Source organism: Triticum dicoccoides, chromosome 5B (assembly GCF_002162155.2).
Source record: "Triticum dicoccoides isolate Atlit2015 ecotype Zavitan chromosome 5B, WEW_v2.0, whole genome shotgun sequence".
In the NCBI taxonomy this organism is placed as follows: Eukaryota; Viridiplantae; Streptophyta; class Magnoliopsida; order Poales; family Poaceae; genus Triticum; species Triticum dicoccoides.
This window is the reverse complement of record NC_041389.1, coordinates 331,245,805-331,253,838: the sequence shown is the minus strand read 5'-3', so window position 1 is coordinate 331,253,838 and position 8,034 is coordinate 331,245,805.

Sequence of the window (8,034 nt, the reverse complement as noted above, 5' to 3'; positions counted from 1 at the left end):
TCAGCGTAATGGTGTGTCCGAACGTCGTAATCGCACTCTGTTAGATATGGTGCGATCTATGATGTCTCTTACCGATTTACCGCTTTCTTTTTGGGGCTATGCTTTAGAGACTGCCGCATTCACTTTAAATAGGACTCCGTCAAAATCCGTTGAGACGACACCGTATGAATTATGGTTTGGGAAGAAACCTAAGCTGTCGTTTCTAAAAGTTTGGGGATGCGATGCTTATGTCAAGAAACTTCAACCTGAAAAGCTCGAACCCAAATCGGAAAAATGCGTCTTCATAGGGTACCCAAAAGAAACTATTGGGTACACCTTCTACCTTAGATCCGAAGGCAAGATCTTTGTTGCCAAGAATGGGTCCTTTCTGGAGAAAGAGTTTCTCTCGAAAGAAGTAAGTGGGAGGAAAGTAGAGCTTGATGAAGTATTGCCTCTTGAACCGGAAAATGGCGCAACTCAAGAAAATGTTCCTGAGGTGCCAGCACCGACTAGAGAGGAAATTGTCGGAGAGGTATCTCTGGGCCCTCTCAGTAATGCACATCACTATAAGCCTTGCAAGCAATGTGACCAATGAGTTGGTTACGGGATGATGCATTACGTAACGAGTAAAGAGACTTGCCGGTAACGAGATTGAACTAGGTATTGGATACCGACGATCAAATCTCGGGCAAGTAACATACCGATGACAAAGGGAACAACGTATGTTGTTATGCGGTTTGACCGATAAAGATGTTCGTAGAATATGTAGGAACCAATATGGGCGTCCAGGTTCCGCTATTGGTTATTGACCGAGAATAGTTCTAGGTCATGTCTGTTGGAAATATGCCCTAGAGGCAATAATAAAAGCATTATTATTATATTTCCTTGTTCATGATAATTGTCTTTATTCATGCTATAATTGTGTTATCTGGAAATCGTAATACATGTGTGAATAACAGACATCAACATGTCCCTAGTGAGCCTCTAGTTGACTAGCTCGTTGATCAACAGATAGTCATGATTTCCTGACTATGGACACTGGATGTCATTGATAACGAGATCACATCATTAGGAGAATGATGTGATGGACAAGACCCAATCCTAAACATAGCACAAGATCGTATAGTTCGTTTGCTAGAGTTTTACAATGTCAAGTATCTTTTCCTTAGACCATGAGATCGTGTAACTCCCGGATACCGTAGGAGTGCTTTGGGTATGCCAAACGTCACAACGTAACTGGGTGACTATAAAGGTAGACTACGGGTATCTCCGAAAGTGTCTGTTGGGTGACATGGATCAAGACTGGGATTTGTCACTCCGTATGACGGAGAGGTATCACTGGGCCCTCTCGGTAATGCATCATCATAATGAGCTCAGAGTGACCAAGTGTCTGGTCACGGGATCATGCATTACGGTACGAGTAAAGTGACTTGCCGGTAACGAGATTGAACGAGGTATTGGGATACCGACGATCGAATCTCGGGCAAGTAACATATCGATAGACAAAGGGAATAGCGTACGGGGTTGATTGAATCCTCGACATCGTGGTTCATCCGATGAGATCATCGTGGAGCATGTGGGAGCCAACATGGGTATCCAGATCCCGCTGTTGGTTATTGACCGGAGAGTCGTCTCGGTCATGTCTGCTTGTCTCCCGAACCCGTAGGGTCTACACACTTAAGGTTCGGTTACGCTAGGGTTGTAGGGATATGTATATGCAGTGACCCGAATGTTGTTCGGAGTCCCGGATGAGATCCCGGACGTCACGAGGAGTTCCGGAATGGTCCGGAGGTAAAGATTTATATATGGGAAGTCCTGTTTCGGGCATCGGGACAAGTTTCGGGGTTATCGGTATTGTACCGGGACCACCGGAGGGGTCCCGGGGGCCCACCGGGTGGGGCCACCCATCCCCGGGGGCCACATGGGCTGTGGGGGGTGCGCCTTGGCCTGCTTGGGCCAAGGGCACCAGCCCCACAAGGCCCATGCGCCTAGGGTTCAAGGGGGCAAGAGTCCTAGGAGGGTAAGGCACCTCCTAGGTGCCTTGGGGGGGAGGGAAACCCCCCTAGGCCGCCGCACCCCCTAGGAGATTGGATCTCCTAGGGCCGGCCACCCCCCCTTGGCACCCCTATATATAGTGGGGGAGAGGAGGGACTTCATACCTTGAGTCCTTGGCCTTTGGTTGCCTCCTTCTCCCTCCCTAACACCTCCTCAACCTCTATGGTGCTTGGCGAAGCTCTGTCGGAGTACTGCAGCTCCATCAACACCACGCCGTCGTGCTGCTGCTGGTGCCATCTCCCTCAACCTCTCCTCCCTCCCTTGCTGGATCAAGAAGGAGGAGACGTGGCTGTTCCGTACGTGTGTTGAACGCGGAGGTGCCGTCCGTTCGGTGCTAGGATCTCCGGTGATTCGAATCACGTCGTGTTCGACTACATCATCCCCGTTCTTTGAACGCTTCCGCTCGCGATCTACAAGGTACGTAGATGCATCCAATGACTCGTTGCTAGATGAACTCCTAGATGATCTTGGTGAAACGAGTAGGAAAATTTTTGTTTTCTGCAACGTTCTCCAACACTACTCTTGTACTACCCATATCATCAATATTAATCAAGCAGGAGTAGGGTTTTACCTCCATCGAGAGGGCCCGAACCTGGGTAAAAACATCGTGTCCCTTGTCTCCTGTTACCATCCGCCTAGACGCACAGTTCGGGACCCCCTACCCGAGATCCGCCGGTTTTGACACCGACAGTCACCCTTGATCAGGGTTGGGCCACCTTCTCCGCCGTTCACCAGATCATGATTGGGTACATGCTGACGTTCAAGATGCTGACCCCCGACACCATGAAGGTGATCGTCTTGAACGACGAGGGCGTGGAGGTGGTCACCAAGTGCAAGGAGCACGACAACGCCTTCGCCGTTACCGCCAGAGGTCCTGTTGCCCCTTCCTTGTTGTTTGTTTGTTTAAGACTTGGATTTCGTTTAAAACTTATCATACTTAAAACTTGTGATGCGTAGTTAAGACTTGTGTTTGTGCCTAAGTTTGTTCTGTTGCTCTAGTTTAGTTCTTAGTTGTCCATGTGTGCCTCTGGTAATCTCACCACATCGAGGAGCACTGGAGCAGGTTACTACACAACTGCCCTGGATGTAACCAAACAACCGAACTTGTGTTTCCCCTGAAACAAGTCCGCAACCAAACAGTAGGCCCTTTGTTTGGCACATGTAGGCTAGAGGGGATGCAAGCAACCAATTAACATGCAGATGTTGGTTTTTTGTCTGCATATGTTCAGGCAGGCCCAACTAGGACAACTATGCAAAGAGGCAAAAAACGATGCAGGTAACCAACCGCATCCTGAGTGATGTAGGGGCCATGGCCCCCAGCATTGTTTGGTCAGCAGTACTACAAAGCATCGTTTGGTGAATATGACTACGAGGAAGTGTGGAATCATGTTCCATCTCTAGAAGAACCGAGCGTGGTAAACAATTACTAGCACTGATGATTACTTAAGCACCTCGCTCATGACCTAGCTAGCTAGAGGCAGGAAACATAGAATCATGCAAAACCCTTTTCACTGTTCAGATTTGCGCACCTCTTGCTCTTCACGGAGGGAGTGATGCAAGTGGGCTGAGGCTGACCCACCCACCCACAGCTCACTGGATTCGATGAAATTTCTCCGTTCTCACAACTAATCATGGATCTGTTGGACATGGTGAATATGAGAAGCTTCTTTTGTCCCCACTCTCCCTTTAGTTTCTTCTTAGTTTGGCGGGAAAAGCCAGCGGAGTCGCCTCGTTGCTTTCGTTCAAACAAAGAACAGAAGGGAATCCCCCAGCTTTCAAGAAAATAAAAGCAGAACCCCCCTGATTTTGTATGACCAAATAGAAAGGAAAAGCTGTCGAAGACTGAGTGAGAGTGGGAAAGATGACAGAAGATTTTTCTTTGCTATGCATGGCATATGCTTCTCTATTCTGCATCAGTTGAAATCGAAGTAGCACAAAATTAGTAAACAATTAACAGTTTGTTTAATTCACATCTAGATGTTTTTTAAGGATGCCACATCTAAGCTCCCACATACATATAATGCAACAAGAAACAAAAAAAACAGGACAAAAAAATAGACCACAAACAGGATGAACATTAGATTAGATGTGACATAACTATGTCTCATCTAGATGTGTCTTAGACAAACCCAACAATTAAACATGTGTAACAGCTAGCCATGAGAAACTCATGAGTCATGAACGGGCAGTTTTAGCACCTAGATAGCATGAAACCATGTGAAACAGATGCTCAGCAAATTCATTTTACCTGCATTATTTATTCAAGAAAAAAATTAGCTTCATTATTGACACGCAGCTTGTATAGCTGTGTGCATCACTCGATGCAGAGGCGGAGGATCATTCCCTCTTTTCGAAAAATAAATAATATGTAGCTTGTGCCATTTATATTCCCGAGGACAAAAGATAACCGAATGAATTACTACACATTTGCGCGTGACTGAATCCGACGAAGATCACGAAGCTAGACAGTATAGGTGGGAAAATGTTTGATGAAAATTAAGACCAACAAAGTATTCTCTTAAACGAATCAGCTAGGTGAGTGCTTTTGTGTGGATGGCCCCCGGACCCAGAGAGTCCTATAGCTAGCACATATATTTGTCATCAGGGCAGGCTATGGCAGCTGCACGTACTACATGAGCATCATCTCCATGGATCACCTACTCAACATCAAGCCTCCTCTCCCGCTACCAGCCCCCTCCACCTCCACCGGCAACCTCAAGCTGAGGGCATCCACGGAGGCCGTCCTCAAGGTCAGGCATCTCCTCCATGCCTTCGCCGTCAAGCACGCCGGCCGCCTCGCAGGAGCCCTCGCCGGCGCAAGGTCGGCGCTCCTCGGTCTCCTCAACGCCAAGACCGGCCTCGTCGCCACCAAGCTGAGGAGAAGGTCGTCGTCGACCAAGGCCAGGAAGAAGAGCAAGGAGCCGTGCTGCCCCGGCGGCGGCGGTGCCAATGCCACCCCGACGCAGTACCTCAACCTGCTCTCTGACGGCGCCGTGCCTTCGTGGTCGTTAGGGGAGCCATCGCCCACTGAGACTGAGGCCACCGGTGGCGTGGCCTACTACTACGACCCCTCGTGGAACGCGGTGATCCCTGCCGAACAGCTGTCGCCGATGATCGCCGGCCGGTGTCTGGAGTGGCCCGAGCCGGACGGGGTGGAGGAGGAGGGCGGTTGCAACGAGATCGACAGGCTCGCTGAGAGGTTCATCGCCAGGTGCCATGAGAGGTTCGTCCTGGAGAAGCAGGCGTCCTTCAGGAGGTTCCAGGAGATGCTGGCTAGGAGCTTTTAGGAACTTGTTTTTCTTAATGCATGACTTGGTCATGATTTCGATTACTAGTACTCAAGTTTTGTCAAAAACTTAGTAGTAAGGGTTGCTCTCTTGATAAGTAGTGTAGTTGGGGTGGCCATCAGTGCTTATGGATGTCACCGAGTCCTTATCTCTAGTAGTAAGTGCATAACATTTGTAATTTTTCAGTATGTAACTTTTCAACATGAATGGGCGATTTGTTATGCTATGCGTAGTTGCTTTTGGTTCATGGCAGTACCTAGCCTGCAATCTTTTCAACGTTTCAACATTAAAAATTATAATCCTACAGTACTACCTATTAGGCTGGCCATAATGGGGTAACATTACTAGTATCATATACTTGAGACTCACAAACATGCTTATGTGGCAGACAATTAAAGAAAAAAGAGAGGATCATAGTAACATAGGTAGATACCGTATCATAATAAATGTTATACTACTATGTGTCATGCATGGCAATAAATGAGGCCATATATAATACTCCCTCTGTCCCGTAATGTAAGACGTTTTTTGACACTAGTGTCAAAAAACGTCTTACATTATGAGATGGAGGGAGTACTACTTTATGATACGATGCACTATGGATGTAGTATCATACACTAGTATCATATGCATGATACTAGTATATATTACTCTCCACTATGACCAGCCTTACTCCTGCTTTCAGATTTGGCTTGCAATCTTTTTTGTGTGGCCTCGGAGACATTCTGCGTCTTAATTTTGTACCTTTTGAGGCCGTCACAAATCATTCGACTGTCATTCCCTGTCGATTTCACCACAAAGATCGATGCACACATAGTACCTCTAAAACGGCAAAAAACAATGTGTGAGCAAAAGGTTGCTCGAGTAGTGAGCACAACATGATTGTGGTATTTGCTGCCGTTGACTTCCTGTCTTGGCGTCCATAACTCATCAACAAAATTGATCAGGTGATAGCCACGATGTTCGAAAGGGGCATAAACTTCAATAGTAAATCATCCCCATCCAGTGTCAAACAAAGGCAACAAGCAGTTCAGTGTGCCATCCCAGTTCAGAGTGTGTGTGTGTGTGTGATCCGCTAGCTGCAGGTTAGGTTGTTTTCCTCTGCTTCATCTAATCCTGGGAATCTAGCTACTCTGTAGTTTCACGAAGTCATTTTAAGCGGTAATGCTACTTAGCGGTAGATCTCACATCGCTCATATTTTCTGAGATCCGTTTGAGCTACGGCACACCTAGATGTATTGTGCATTTGATCTTTTACGCATTTCAGAGTCGAATCACTGTGCGGGTCCTACCATAGTCAAAAAAGAGCACATGCATGATACACATCTTTCTCTCTTTTCTAACTCAAGCACATACTCTATCTCTATCATGAATCTATCACTTCAATTTTCTTTTCCATAATTTCGATGATTCATATCTCTTAAAAAAATATGTTTCCGGTTTTCTTATATATATTTGAACTCCTGGCGTCAAGACCTTTAGAACAAGATCAAATCTGGATACATTTGAAACATATTTTATTTTTGACATTTCACATTCCATATGTGAAGCAAACATATTTCACTAGAAAAATGTGAACAAACCTTTTTTTTCCACTAGAAACATGTGAAACCAACCACTTCACTAGAAACCTATTTACCCCAAATATGAAACTGAAATGTCAATTTGTGAAAGCGGTTATTTGAAAATGTGTAACAATTTATTTCAAAAGAGTGAAATATGTTATTTCAAAAATGTGCAATTGAAATAGATGTGTGTTTTGTGAAACAAGATAGTGAAAAATAAAATGTAGGTTCTGAAAACAAAAACAATATGAAACTGAAAAGTCAACTTGTGAAACTTATTATTTGGAATGAGTGAAATATGTTATTATGAAATATATTTTGAAATGAATGAAAATGTTATTATGATTATTGTTTTTTGAAATGGGTGAAATCTGTTTTGGAATGTGTAAATTGGTTCAAAATGAGCAAAATATGTTATTATGAAATGAGTGAAATATGTTATTCTGAAATGAGTAAATACGTTATTATAAAATCCTTTTCTAAATGGGTGAAATATGTTATTAGGAAATGAGTGAAATATGTTATTATGAAATCAATTTTTGTAAACTCATTCGAAATATATTCAAAGTCGGTCTCTATTTTAAAGGTCTCTTCGCCATGAGTTCAAATATATATAAAAAATCAAAATCAAATTTTTTGTTTAAAAGATATGAATGATTTTAAGTAGCAAAGGTCAAATAAATGGATGAATTAGTTTGGGAGAGAGAATGGACAACATGCAAAACTACTTTACCACCTGACTAAAAGCCGGTATTGGTGGGACCCATGTACTGTATTTACATGTTATATAGTTGTGTATTCACGGAGCAAAACGATTAGTGTTTTATACTGCACAGTGCCGGATGAATCTTGAAACAACAATGAGCGGCTAGGGATGTGCCAATACCTAGTGGTACCTGTCTATTTTCCGCTTTCTCTATAGTTTAGGCTCACATTGTTGTGCTCAACGATGGGAGATTTTAGACCTTAAGATCTGTTAGATAGACGGTCCTTATGATTTGGATCTGCCCCATTTAGATCTTTTATAGGGGTAGTAGATAGACAATAGATACTCCACAGATAGATAGATACGACGGGAGGCACAAGGCGCACAACGTTGTAGCCCCGGTTTCCAGGGCCACATCTCTCTCAAGAAGCGCACATCATCG